The 14,128-nt window shown below is 44.5% G+C and overlaps 1 protein-coding gene across 1 annotated transcript in view; it reads left to right on the top strand.

The window, feature by feature from the left end:
* The first annotated feature begins 12,191 nt into the window (after positions 1 to 12,191).
* LOC126163018 (probable multidrug resistance-associated protein lethal(2)03659) overlaps positions 12,192 to 14,128 on the top strand; it is a 262,484-nt gene continuing 260,547 nt past the window's right edge. The window contains exon 1 of the mRNA XM_049919887.1: positions 12,192 to 12,299. The gene's annotated coding sequence lies outside the window, so the exon portion shown is untranslated. The remainder of the gene's footprint in view (positions 12,300 to 14,128) is intronic.

The following is a 14,128-nucleotide window of genomic DNA, read 5'->3' on the forward strand; positions in this document are numbered from 1 at the left end:
TACGGGAGAATAATAAACACGCGTGCTAATCCAAAGTCCATTTTGACTCATAGTCCTCCAATAAAATGCTCTTCACATCTGCCTAACTTGTTGTCACATCATGTACGAGTAACTTACTTGCAGCTGCATCCACAGTCATAGTTTTAATAGCATACTACGACTATGACTTGTCGTTAGTTCGAACGCTTGGTCACAGTTATCTACGAATTGCCGAAGTTCATCTTTATTTTCATCAAAGGCTCTCAGGATTAACTGAAATGCGGCAGCTGAGCGGGGCCTCATTAACTTTCAGATTCATGTTAGCTGATTTTTCTCCCTCTTTCGTAGCTGCAGATGTCCTTTCCGTACTATTCTGTGATTCATTCACCACGTTTCCCGGTCAGGTGGCGGTGTTGTGTTGACGCCTCGTGCAAGTGTAAGGTTGGCATTCTGTGAGGTCAGCACACACATGCCGTTTATTTATGGGTCGGTGTCCCCTACCTTGGTTCTAACTGCGGCGAAGATGTCCTGTCTTTACTGTTGTGGGCTGCCCAAGTGGTCTCGTAATTTTTCCACGCAGGACGGCTACTTCTTCCTTCATTCTTGCTTCTCTCCTACTGTACACTAAAAAGGACTGCTCTGCTTGTGCATTTTACCTGATCTATCATAAAAGCTCAAGCCTGTTCGTCCTAAAACTAGATTCTGCTAGTTCTCCTCAGAGAAAATCTTATCTGATGCACTCTAAGGCAATTTACATCTTAGTAAAGCTACTCAATCAGGGATCGAAGCCAGTAATCCACAACTGTGACAGCAGTTTTGTATGTCGTAATCCGTCGTGTGTCGCAACATATTTTTGAAACTCGCCCTCAGGGCTGACGCGGGATTTTTAGGTGATCAGTTTCTCGGTCCACAAATGGCTACGTACAGGTTGTGTAACGGCGATGGAGTCTAGCTGAGATTTTTTAGCACAGAAAGACTTGGATGTTGGCCTAAGGAGGTAGATATGGTGATGATAAGGGGAATGAGATTCTGAGTTGGCTTACTGGTCTACTTTAATTCCTTCTTCACATGTTAGCTATGAACATGCAGAGGGGCACAGACACTGGGTTTATAAAAACATAGATGAGGTTTACCAGATGCTGTGGTCAGTTACCGCAACAAACGGCAACCTCAGCCTATAACTTTATTAAGAGTCGGGTATATGCAATATCGTTTGATACTACAGACCACAAACCATGAAAGTACCAGATTCTATTGCTTTAATCGAACCTTTAGTTTCAAGTACACGCCACAATGTTAAGTGACAAACAGACGTAGGTACAGGTATAGTGCGACTGAAATTACTTGACAATTGACATCTGTCACTTGCCACTGCAGTGTTGCAACATCTGCTGCCTGCTACAGCTCGGTTATAGGCGACACACGAACACAGCAGGATAGACTGTAACATCAAATGTAATTAGTTTTCTGATTAGAAAAGTTCTATATTGAAAAAAACTGTCTCTTTCGTTACTTCACAAACATTAACAAGTTCTTGAGTAGACAAATGTAAGTAGCCTTTAACATCAAATGAGATCTTTTCAAAAATATAACTCGCAAAAATGATATTAAATGTTCAACAGTTATTCCTGCCACCAAATTCAAGTCGAAAATTATTCATGGCTCTCTATCTTTACCTGTACTAGAGTCTCTGGATGTCTGAACCAAGAATGCGCAACTACAAGCTGCCGCAATAAAGTGCAATGTCTGAAATCAATTACCTTAAATTGAATCATCTTCAATCATCATCATCATCATTTAAGACTGATTATGCCTTTCAGCGTTCAGTCTGGAGCATAGCCCCCTTATAAAATTCCTCCATGATCCCCTATTCAGTGCTAACATTGGTGCCTCTTCTGATGTTAAACCTATTACTTCAAATCATTCTTGACCGAATCCAGGTACCTTCTCCTTGGTCTGCCCCGACTCCTCCTACCCTCTACTGCTGAACCCATGAGTCTCTTGGGTAACCTTGCTTCTCCCATACGTGTAACATGACCCCACCATCTAAGCCTGTTCGCCCTGACTTCTACATCTATAGAGTTCATTCCCAGTTTTTCTTTGATTTCCTCATTGTGGACACCCTCCTGCCATTGTTCCCATCTACTAGTACCTGCAATCATCCTAGCTACTTTCATATCCGTAACCTCAACCTTGTTGATAAGGTAACCTGAATCCACGCAGCTTTCGCTCCCATACAACAAAGTTGGTCGAAAGATTGAACGGTGCACAGATAACTTACTGTTAGTCTTGGTACTGACTTCCTTCTTACAGAAGAGAGTAGATCGTAGCTGAGCGCTCACTGCATTAGCTTTGCTACACCTCGCTTCCAGTCCTTTCACCATGTTGCCATCCTGTGAGAATATGCATCCTAAGTACTTGAAACCGTCCACCTGTTCTAACTTTGTTCCTCCTATTTGGCCCTCAGTCCATTTATATCTCTTTCCCACTGACATTACTTTCGTTTTGGAGATGCTAATCTTCATACCATAGTCCTTACATTTCTGATCTAGCTCTGAAATATTACTTTGCAAACTTTCAATCGAATCTTCCATCACAACTAAGTCATCCGCATATGCAAGACTGCTTATTTTGTGTTCACATATCTTAATCTCACCCAGCCAGTCTATTGTTTTCAACATATGATCCATAAATAATATGAACAATGCCGTCAACTCTAACTGCTGCCTGACTATCCATGTAAAGACCTTTAATTGCTTACAAAAGTTTGCCTCCTATTCCATAATCTTGTAGAACAGACAATAACTTCCTCCTAGGAACCCGGTCATATGCCTTTTCTAGATCTATAAAGCATAGATACAATTTCCTGTTCCACTCATAACACTTCTCCATTATTTGCCGTAAGCTAAAGATCTGGTCCTGACAACCTCTAAGAGGCCTAAACCCACACTGATTTTCATCCAATTGGTCCTCAACTAATACTCACACTTCCCTTTCAACAATACCTGAGAAGATTTTACCCACAACGCTGATGAAAGAGATACCTCTGTAGTTGTTACAATCTTTTCTGTTTCCATGTTTAAAGATTGGTGTGATTACTGCTTTTGTCCAGTCTGATGGAACCTGTCCCGACTCCCAGGCCATTTCAATTATCCTGTGTAGCCATTTAAGACCTGACATTCCACTGTATTTGATGAGTTCCGACTTAATTTCATCCACCCCAGCTGCTTTATTGCACCGCAATCTATTGACCATTTTCTCCACTTCCTCAAATGTGATCTTATTTTCATCATCATTCCTATCCCATTGTACCTCGAAATCTGAAACATTACTGATCGTATTTTCACCTACATTGAGCAACTCTTCAAAATATTCCCTCCATCTGCCCAAGGAATCCACAGGATTCACCAGCAGTTGTCCTGACCTGTCCAAAATACTTGTCATTTCCTTCTTACCTCCCTTTCGAAGACTGCTAATTACACTCCAGAATGGTTTTCCAGCAGCTTGACCCATAGTCTTCAACCTGTTTCTAAAGTCTTCCCAAGATTTCTTCTTGGATGCTGCAATTATCTGTTTGGCTTTGTGTTTCTTTCTTCAACATAACTTTCTCTGTCTACCTGAGTTCTAGTATGTAGCCATTTTTGATATGCCTCCTTTTTCCTTTTACAGGCTGCCTTGACTGTGTCATTCCACCAAGTTGTTTGCTTCATCTTACTTTTACACACTACTGTTCCAAGACATTCTTTAGCCACTTCTAGTACTGTGTCCCTGTACCTTGTCCATTCCTTTTCCAATGACTGTAATTGACTACATTCAACTAACTGGTACCCTTCTGAGATCACTGTTATGTACTTGTGCCTGATTTACTTATCCTGAAGTTTCTCCACTCTTATCCTCCTACATATGGACCTGACCTCCTGCATTTTCGGCCTCACAATCCCAATTTCACTGCAGATTAAATAATGATCAGTGTCATCAAAGAATCCTCTGAATACACGTTTGTCCCTCACAGCCTTCCTGAATTCCTGATCTGTTATTATATAGTCAATGACAGATCTAGTTTCCCTGCCTTCCCAAGTATGCCGGTGAATGTTCTTGTGTTTGAAAAAGGAGTTTGTGATTACTAAGCCCATACTGGCACAGAAATCCAAGAGTTGTTTCCCGTTCCTGTTGGCCTCCATATCCTCTCCAAATTTACTCATAACCTTTTCATACCCTTCTGTTCGATTTCCAATCCTGGCATTAAAATCACCCATGAGCAGAACACTGTCCTTGTCCTTTACTCTAACAACTACATCACTTAGTGCCTCATAAAAACTATCAATCTTATCTTGATCTGTCCCTTCACAATGCGAATACACTGACACAATCCTAATTTTCTTGCTAGACACTGTCAAATCTATCCACATCAGTCGTTCGTTTACATACCTTATTGCAACTACGCTGGGTTCCATTTCTTTCCTGATGTAAGGCCCTACACCCCATTGTGCTATTCGTGCTTTGACTCCTGACAGGTAGACCTTGTATTCTCCCACTTCCTCTTCTTTCTCACCCCTTCCCTGAATGTCACTAACAGCTAAAGCGTCCAGCCCCATCTTACTTGCAGCCTCTGCCAGCTCTACCTTCTTCCCAGAGTAGCCCCCATTGATATTAATAGCTCCCCATCTCATTACCATCTTCTATAACTCATCAAAATAATCACAACACAATATTCTTCTCGATATCCTTCAATCAATCAGTACATCAAAATGTTCCAAGTCCTGAGAACATAACCGCAACCGTACCACTCGGCCCATGCTGTACCACAACTCATGACACGCCACTGCCGACTACTGTCACTCCTTATCTCACGGTTAACAGCGCGCATTATTTCCCGCGCACCTTGCAAAGCAGAGATGATCGAAACAAGCCTCCAGGTGCCACAGCATCTCTGATGACATTGGCGCGCTTATAATTTCAAACAGTACAAAGGCTGTTACGCGTTCATCGCATCCAAATACTAGAGAAATGACTGTGAAATTACGTGCAGCCCCCTATCACGCTGTACGAGCAGGTTACAGAAATGCGGGATTATTTTACTTCTTATTCCATTGTGAGATTACGACCGGCAGAATCCGGACCGCCTTGCCTTTTCTCACACGATATCCTGCCCACCATGGGTGGAGGGTAACATTCGGATTCCATATTCCTAGATTTACGGAGACAATTTGACGCGGTGCCCCAGTGCAGACTGTTATCGAAGGTAGGAGCATATGGATTAGGTTCCCAGATATGTAACTCTAAGACTTCTTAAATAATAGAACCTAGTACGTTGTCCCCTACGGCGAATGTTAACCAGAGACTAGGGCATCGTCTGGTGAGCCCCATAGAGAGAGAGAGAGAGAGAGAGAGAGAGAGAGAGCTATGACAGACAGGGTGAGCAGCAATCTTTTGCGCTTCGCTTATGATGCTATAGTGTGAGAGGTGGCATGAGCCCCCTCTCATATTTCTATCTTACGATTCTTCTCTCTAATTGCATGCGGTGGAAAGTTGCTATTCCTTCACACGCGGACTTCCCACACAGCGTCTCTCGTCACCCGGGTGGTCCGGTGACAGGCGGGCTCTGCTGACTTTGAAAGGGTAAGCCGACGGGTGTGAGAGAGTCTAGTGAATGCTTTCCAGACGCCGACATTGTCAAGAGGCACGCCCGCAGTGGCCTGCAGTAGCGGCTGGGCTAGAGGTTCCGTTACTTCGCAGAAACTTAGCGAAAACACTTTCTGGCGGGCTACCAGCGAGGCGTGGGAATGACTTGTGTACCCAGGCAGTTGTGGTGGGCAAATTCCCGCGCTTTCTGCAAAATCGTAACTGTGATTGGCTTACTCAGGGCATAGCTCTGTGACGTAGCAAAACCGGCGCAGAAATTGGCGCCAAGAATCTCCATTGGTGGAATGGTAGTGTTCCGGCAATGGAGTGGAATTTTCCGCCGGTTTTCGAGTTGCTGATCGGAACGGTTAACCACGGCCACTGTCGGGGGGGCGGGAATGTTCTGTGTTCGGTTTTGTACGGGTGCTCTTGGGAGTAGTCGGCTCTCGCTTTTCGGTCGAGGACGTCGAAGCAACCAGCCATCGCCTCCGGTACGCCAGATCGTGTTCTGGCAGTTAAGAAGACAGTTTGGTAAGGTATGTCCGCAGCACCGGCAGACAGGGATTTTCCTAGGTGATAATCAGAGCTCAGCAGAGCGCGCCTGTTCGTCTTTTTCTAACTTTGTTCTGTCTTGGGTAGCAGCAATAAAAATCTCTAAGATTTGAGTTGCAAGGAATTGGCTGCACATACCACTTCGTCATAATCCTCACAATCTAGTTTAGGGACAACTTCACATTCACAGCGTTTGTTTGAGTATCCAATTTGAGCCAATTTGATGTATTGTAAATGTTTCATGTGTTTTTGTTTATTATTTTGTGTTTAGTCTTAATAAATCATATTGTTATTTTGGACAGAACTTTCATTCCGTTAATCGGTAGAGCAACCCTATCATTCCTCACTATGTTAATGAAACCTTCGTTTATTTAACTTATTTATCAAATTAAATTATTGCAGCTGCCAAACTCTCTTCTACTCCACTGGCAGGGTTGATTAGAGTCAGTTCGCGTATTTTTTTTAATCGTTGTGCAACAGCAATAGTCGGAGTTAGAATAGGGGGGGCTTAGAGCATCATTTACATATGTAGATTCTAGAAGAATTTAGTGTTAAATACACTGCTTGCCCCGGCACCTCGCAAGTGTACGGAGAGCTGTCGTTGTATGACTGCAGGATGGTACAAGATACCTTAGACAAAATTTCTAGTTGGTGTGATGAATAGCAGCTTGCTCTGAATACAGAAAAATGTAAGTTAATGCAGAAGAGGAAAAAAAAAAACATAATGTTCGAATTCAGCATTTGCAGTGGCTCCTTGACACAGTCACGTCAATTAAATATCCAGGTGACAAGGTGTAGTGTTGCAACGCGATATGAAATGGAACGAACGCGTAAATAGCAGAACATGCTGCTGACCACAGTATGCTTGAGTTCAATGGCTGCTTCACAACCCGTGTCATTTGCATCCTTCCCCCTATCGTCAGCTACATAGACGAGAGCACGGTAGTTGGGAAGGCGAATGGTCGACACCAAATTTTTGGGAGAATTTTAGGAAGTGCAGCTCCCCTATAAAGGAGAGCGCGTAGTGTGGCCCACTCTTGAGTGCTGCTCGAGTGTTTGGAATCCCCATCAGGTCGGATTGAAGAGGACACCGAAGCAGTATTATGGAGGTGCTTCGTGAAGTCAAATGGGAATCCGTGGAGGGAAGACGACGTTCTTTACGCGAAACGTCAATGAGAAAGTTTAGTGAACCAGAATTTGAAGCTGGCTGCAGAACAATTCCACTGCCGCCATCGTATATTTCTCGTTAAGGACCTCGAAGGTAACTTAAGAGAAATTACAGCTCATACGAAGACATATAAACAGCCTTTTTTGCGTTGCTATGTTTGCGAGTGGAACAGGAAAGGAAATGACTAGTACTTGTGAGCAAGGTACCCCCTGTCGTGCACCAAACGATGACTTGCGGAATATGTATCTCACATGCAGACGTGGCTCCTTGGTAGACCAAAACAGAGGTGGGTGGATGGAGTCAAGAAAGATCTGGTGACCCTGGCAGTGCACAAAAACATGGCCATCTAGACGGACCAGTGGGAGAGTGTGGATGGCAGTTACCGTTGAAACAACACGACTTCCGTTATATCGTTCTTTTTCCAACGCCAGTTAACCGGACTATTAAAACCATTCAAAATAACCGTTTTCTGAAATAATCTATTTTCGATTTTTATCCCTATTGCTTCCGTCATAAGCAAAGGAATCGAACATCATCATCATTTAAGATTGACTATGCCTTTCAGCGTTTAGTCTGAAGCATAGTCCCCCTTATAAAATTCCTACATGATCCCCTATTCAGTGCTAACATTGGTGCCTCTTCTGATGTTAAGCCTATAAGTTCTTAACCGAATCCAGGTGTAACATGATCCCACCATCTAAGCCTGTTCGCCCTGACTGCTACATCTATAGAGTTCATTCCCAGTTTTTCTTTGATTTCCTCATTGTGGACACCCTCCTGCCATTGTTCCCATCTACTAGTACCTGCAATCATCCTAGCTACTTTCATATCCGTAACCTCAACCTTGTTGATAAGGTAACCTGAATCCACACAGCTTTCGCTCCCATACAACAAAGTTGGTCGAAAGACTGGACGGTGCACAGATAACTTAATCTTGGTACTGACTTCCTTCTTGCAGAAGATAGTAGATCGTAGCTGAGCGCTCACTGCATTAGCTTTGCTACACCTCGCTTCCAGTTCTTTCACTGTGTTGCCATCCTGTGGGAATATGCGTCCTAAGTACTTGAAACCGTCCACCTGTTCTAACTTTGTTCCTCCTATTTGGCCCTCAATCCGTTTATATCTCTTTCCCACTGACATTACTTTCGTTTTGGAGATGCTAATCTTCATACCATAGTCCTTACATTTATGATCTAGCTCTGAAATATTACTTTGCAACGTTTCAGTCGAATCTGCCATCACAACTAAGTCATCTGCATATGCGAGACTGCTTATTTTGTGTTCACATAGGTTCATGGTGTGGGTTCCTGCTGTCATGTCCTAGTTCATGAACCACGGGCAACGTATGAGTGGTCAAGTAAGTGGTCATGACAGTCGGGATACCAGTTACTTTGGAATAAGGCTGGGCATCTCGGACATATTCTGAGCCGTGGTCACCTCTGTGCTCAGACGGCAAAGACTACCAAATCCACCGGTTAGTCCCTCAACCGTTAGGGGTAAAACTCAATATGACCCGGGGCAAGCAAGGCTAGCAACCTGCTTCCCTGGTACTTTAATATGATGCTGGCGACAATCAGGAATCGAACAAAGACTGAAAAATTTTCACTCCCACATTTTCAAGATACGTGAATCGAAATGCTAAATGAGTAAATAAAAGAAACTTAGTCTGTCCACCGTTCGCTGCTTTTCTCGAAAAGTGATAAGTAGTTGAATACTGTTACAAAATCATCAGTAATGTCCTATTGGTTCTTACTTTTTGGAACTGTGCTCAAAAATCGTGTTGTGATCTTGGATCAGAACAATCTTTGGACATTACGACTAGAGGAGCAAAGTGGTGTAAAATGAGTTTGAAGATCGGTAATTTGTGTGTTTTTAAGTACTACAAGCAGATAGAGGCATGATACGCAGACACAGGCGGCAGATCACCTGCTTTCTATTTTTATTTTAAATTGCGAATGAACTGCTAAGTTTTACGTTTTTTCTTATATTGTCATAAGTTGGTTGCGGCTCCTCCCGTTTTTAATTTTTTAATGCAAATTGACCATTGTACTTCAGTGCTACAGCACTTCGAAAAATTATTTCCACACTACGGATGGCGCCATTCTGTAATACTGATAACGACAATGAGAAACTACCATATAGACCAGATGAGGAAAGTCTTGTACACTGCCCGTTTACACATACCATGTAATAGCCACAAGTAACAGATACATTATTGTCTCAGCAATGGTGTACCATTTCTTATGCCACGTGTTTGTTGCTCGTTTCTCAAAAATGTGTGTGAAATCTTATGGGACTTAACTGTTAAGGTCATCAGTCCCTAAGCTTACACACTACTTAACCTAAACTATCCGAAGGACAAACACACACACCCATGTCCGAGGGAGGACTCGAACCTCCGCAGGGACCAGCCGCACAGTCCATGACTGCAGCGCCTCAGACCTCTAAGCTAATCCCGCGCGGCTTGCTCGTTTCTGTCGGCATTGTTTTTAAAACAGCACTGTTCACTTTTACCATTTTCTAAAATAACGCAAATTTCAAAGCAATGCAAATTTTACGAATAAAGCTAGTCGTTCTTTAAAAAGCGTTATTTAGAAACGATAAATTTTGAACTGCTGCTATGGCTGATTGATATGTTTGTTTTTGTAGCCAAATGGTTCAAATGGCTCTGAGCACTATGGGACTTAACATCTGTGGTCATCAGTCCCTAGAACTTAGAACTACTTAAACCTAACTAATCTAAGGACATCACATAACACGAATTCCTACTCCTTTTTTCCCTCCGCCGGTGTGTCCCAAGGCTTCGTCCTCTCCCCCCTTCTGTACCTTTTGTATACGGCGGACATGCCGCCGCCATCACCCCCCGTCCACCATCTCCAGTTTGCCGATGACACCGCTTTCCTTGCCCTCGCCCCCACCCTGCAGCGTTCCCAACACCTTCTCCAATCCCATCTTGACCGGTTCACCGCTTGGTGTAACCAGTGGTTGCTCAAAGTCAATCCCTCCAAAACCCAGGTGATCATTGTAGGCAAAACCACCCCTTCCTTCCGCCTCCTTGATTTCTATCTCACCATCTATGGCCGTCCTATCGCCCTCACCCCCACCCTTAAGTACCTTGGCGTCACCCTCCACCGTCGCTTCTCCTGGACCCCCCATCTCTGGACAATCCAAGCCAAGGCACGCCCCCGACTCATCTCCTCAAGCTCCTTTCCGGCCGTACGTGGGGTCTGGACACCTCCACCATACTCTGCACCCATAAATCCCTCATCCACCCTATCCTCTGTTACGCCCATCCTGCCTGGCTCTCCGCCCCCCCCCCCGCCCCCCTACCTTTTACAAATCCCTTCAGATCCTTGAACGCCATGCTCTTCGCCTCGCCTATCGCATCTGTCTCCCCTTCCCCACGTGGATCCTGTACGACCTCATTCCGTTCCCCCACCTCCTCCTTTTCCTTGAACAGATTCGGATCCTGTACACCTCCCGAAAACTCGATCCTCCTCACCCGCTTGTCTCCCCCATCCTCTCCCACCCCTGCCCGCTGCCGTACCTGTATTCCCACGTCCCACCCGGTCTCCATCTCTCCACCCTCCTTACCCTCTCCCAAGGTGGGTTCCGCCAGCTCCCTCTCCCTGATGATGCCCTCGTCCCCTCCATATACCCATCCTACCAACTTTGATCCCCCCCTCTTCCTGTGTTTGCTCCTTTGGGCACTCTTCTCTCCCTCTTCCCTCCCTCCTCCATTTCTCATTTCTCCCCACTCCTCCCCCGGGCTTCCCCTTCCCTGTCCCTCTACTCCTCCCCCCATCTCCTCAGCCATTGGCATCTTTGTTCTCCTCTCCCCCCCCCTCACCCTTCTTCCCCTCTTGGCAGGTCCCCTGACTCGCACACGCTACGTGGACATTCGCGCGCCGGAGATCATCGCCATCAGTGTCTCGTGTGTGCCGTGGTGTTTAGTGTTCAGTGTCCACCGTCGCAATCCATCGTTCACCTGTGCCATCGCCATCTTCAGTGTTTGTGCGTCGTGACCACAGTTTGTAGCGTGGATTATCGTCGAGTGTGAACGGCTCCGTGTTTGTCTTTCTGTGCCTACTGTTTTATTACCCACCGTTATGTGACTTATGTGTATTCTTTCTATTGTTTATTTATCTATTCTATGGCTGAAGAGCGGCGTAACATGCTGCTGCCAGCTTGCCTGTTTGTACGGGTTTGAAAATAACAATAAAGAGAAAAAAAAAAGGACATCACACACATCCATGCCCAAGGCAGGATTCGAACCTGCGACCGTAGCGGTCACGCGGTTCCAGACTGTAGCGCCTAGAACCGTACGGTTACACCGGCCGGCTTGTTTTTGTAGCCGATTACTGGTGAAGAATAAAAACACCCGTTATAACCGAGACCAAATAAACACCAAAAAATACAGATTATTCAGAACTAAAATCCCGGTATCGGTTTGGCCAGTTTTTCTCATCCCTATGTAAGAAGGTAAGGGACGAGGCAATGAACCGATTTCGGTTCTTGTGGCGAACAAAGTATGGCTATTTCTGGGAAACTGTTGAACTACTTCTCATCCCAAGGCCAGCGGAAAACATCTGCAGCGGTCTTTGTGATACTGCGAAGCGAGAGACAGAGAGAGGTCTTTTAAAGGACTTGTGTCACCACGCGAGAGACTGGGCTTCCCCGACAGAACGGTGCCGAGTTCCTGGGAGTCGTGAAACGCTGTGCATACAATGGACGCCGACGACGCCGGGCGTCTGTCGGTTGCTCTTGGCAGCGGAGTGCACGCGCATGCGCAGCTCGGCGACGTTGCCCCATCTTGCGCAATGAGACAGCTGTGGCCAGAGCGCGCGCGGCCGGTTCTGCTACAGGGTTGTGCAGTGCTCAGCTGACCGGCAGTTGTGGTGGGACGGTGCACGGCTTACGGCGTTGGGGCAGGTTGCAGCAGCAGCTCTTGGCACGCCGCCCGCTGCTTGATTAACTGGTGAGTCCACGCGGCGCCTCGTGCTCACAAAGAACAGCTGCTGACTTACGGCTGTGGCCACTGCTCTTAAGCGTCAGTGTGTTGTAAATCAGCGGTAGACTTTTAAATGCGGTAGACTTTTGACACCTGCTTGAATACTGTGTTGCGCTACGAAACACTTTATTATGCGAGCAGTGTGGTCACAATTTACGTAAATTCTAGCGGAATAGGTAAATTAACATCCCATTGTTGCACAGATGTTAAATTGCTTATTTTTAGTATTAGCGTCTCAGAGATTAGTCCTTAAACCAGGAGCATAATTACTTATTTCAGTTAGAATTAGTTGTATCGTGTAACAGACAAAAGCTTCATCTGCCCCGTCACTTGACGTATTACTCACTTATTAATTAGCCTAAATGATAGAAGTGAGAGAAACAGTTGCTCCTGTTAGTTACTTAACGCTCCATTTAGGCACTTCGTTGCAAATGGGGCTAGCTTTGTTTATGGACAAATAATGTCATTTTGTCGAAGACAGTGTAGTGAGTGTGGATGGAACACGTAACTCAATATTAACAGGGCCTTGTGTCAATAGTTAACTCCCGCGCTGTGTTTATCAGCAGAAAATCACAATGAGTAGAAAAAACCCGCAGTTTGTTAGATCAAAATTACATGAGGTCCATTGGTTGTTGGTATTCTGTTCAGAAAATTGTCATGAAGTTCAAAGATGTATACTCAGATTACTGATACAGATAATAGGCGAAAAATTCGGAATTGCTTTGTCACAGTATTGCTGTAGTAGTAACGGAGTGTCAAACACTAAAATGCGGCAAGGAAAATAAATATAAAATTATAGTGCTATTCACTTCTAATCTCACGTTCTAGAAACTTTTACCGCTTCAGCACTAAACATTTGAAGCATTAAAGTTGTAACTGTATCATGATTTTCTTATAAAATGAACTAGGAACTGAATCTACTAACGAGACTTCTTAACGTCAGGTAGAAATGTTCGCCCATAATTTATTCATATGCGTGGGGGTCAATACTACCAAAGGAATGAATTGATAGAGCTGTGTGATATGCCGCGAGTCTTAGCGCAAGAAAGTCCCCTAAATGTTAGGATCCATTGGAGGATATTGCTAAAACTTTTTGCGTGTAGTTCCAGAAATATTTTTTTTTTTCAAAAGCTAAGGGCGTAAACCTCTGGCTGAAAAATACGATAAATATGTGAATCCACTCTTTCAGCATGGTAGTAAGAGATCATAAATTCTTAGTCAAGTGTTCAACATATCTTAAGCGACGTTTCATGTGTAGTGTCTACTTGTAAACGATTCTTCGAATTTGGAAGGTACTTTTTCATTTTGTAAACTGCAGAAAAACTTCTCAGGGACGGTCTGTTAAGACTTGAAGTAGTCAATCTGTCGACACCACCAGAACACAAACTATCGGCATGGGAGGAAGCTGTATGGAAGATGTCAAAATCAGCCTGTTGGCTGCGAAGAGTATTGGGTATGGCTGCGAAGAGTATTGGGTAAATATATACACACCTGCGCCATAAGGAGCACTAGTGTTCCATGGAAACGTTGGCGATTATCAGAGGGGACAGCTGAAAAGATCCATAAGGGCAGTGCTGGAAACACGCACCAAAGATAAATGACGCCTTTCATTTTCTTATGTTCGCCCAATTACGAACACAAATGAATGCAAAATTCATCTTAGAGGGCTCGTAGGGAAAAGCAGCATGGGGAGGGGAGGGGGGGTAATGGGGCACATAATCTCCCGCCCCGCTCCTAGTCAACATTTTACTAAAATAATTATTTATTGAATACGTTGTCAATGGAAATTTTTCTGG

This window comes from Schistocerca cancellata, chromosome 2 (genome assembly GCF_023864275.1).
Source record: "Schistocerca cancellata isolate TAMUIC-IGC-003103 chromosome 2, iqSchCanc2.1, whole genome shotgun sequence".
NCBI classification, from domain to species: domain Eukaryota; kingdom Metazoa; phylum Arthropoda; class Insecta; order Orthoptera; family Acrididae; genus Schistocerca; species Schistocerca cancellata.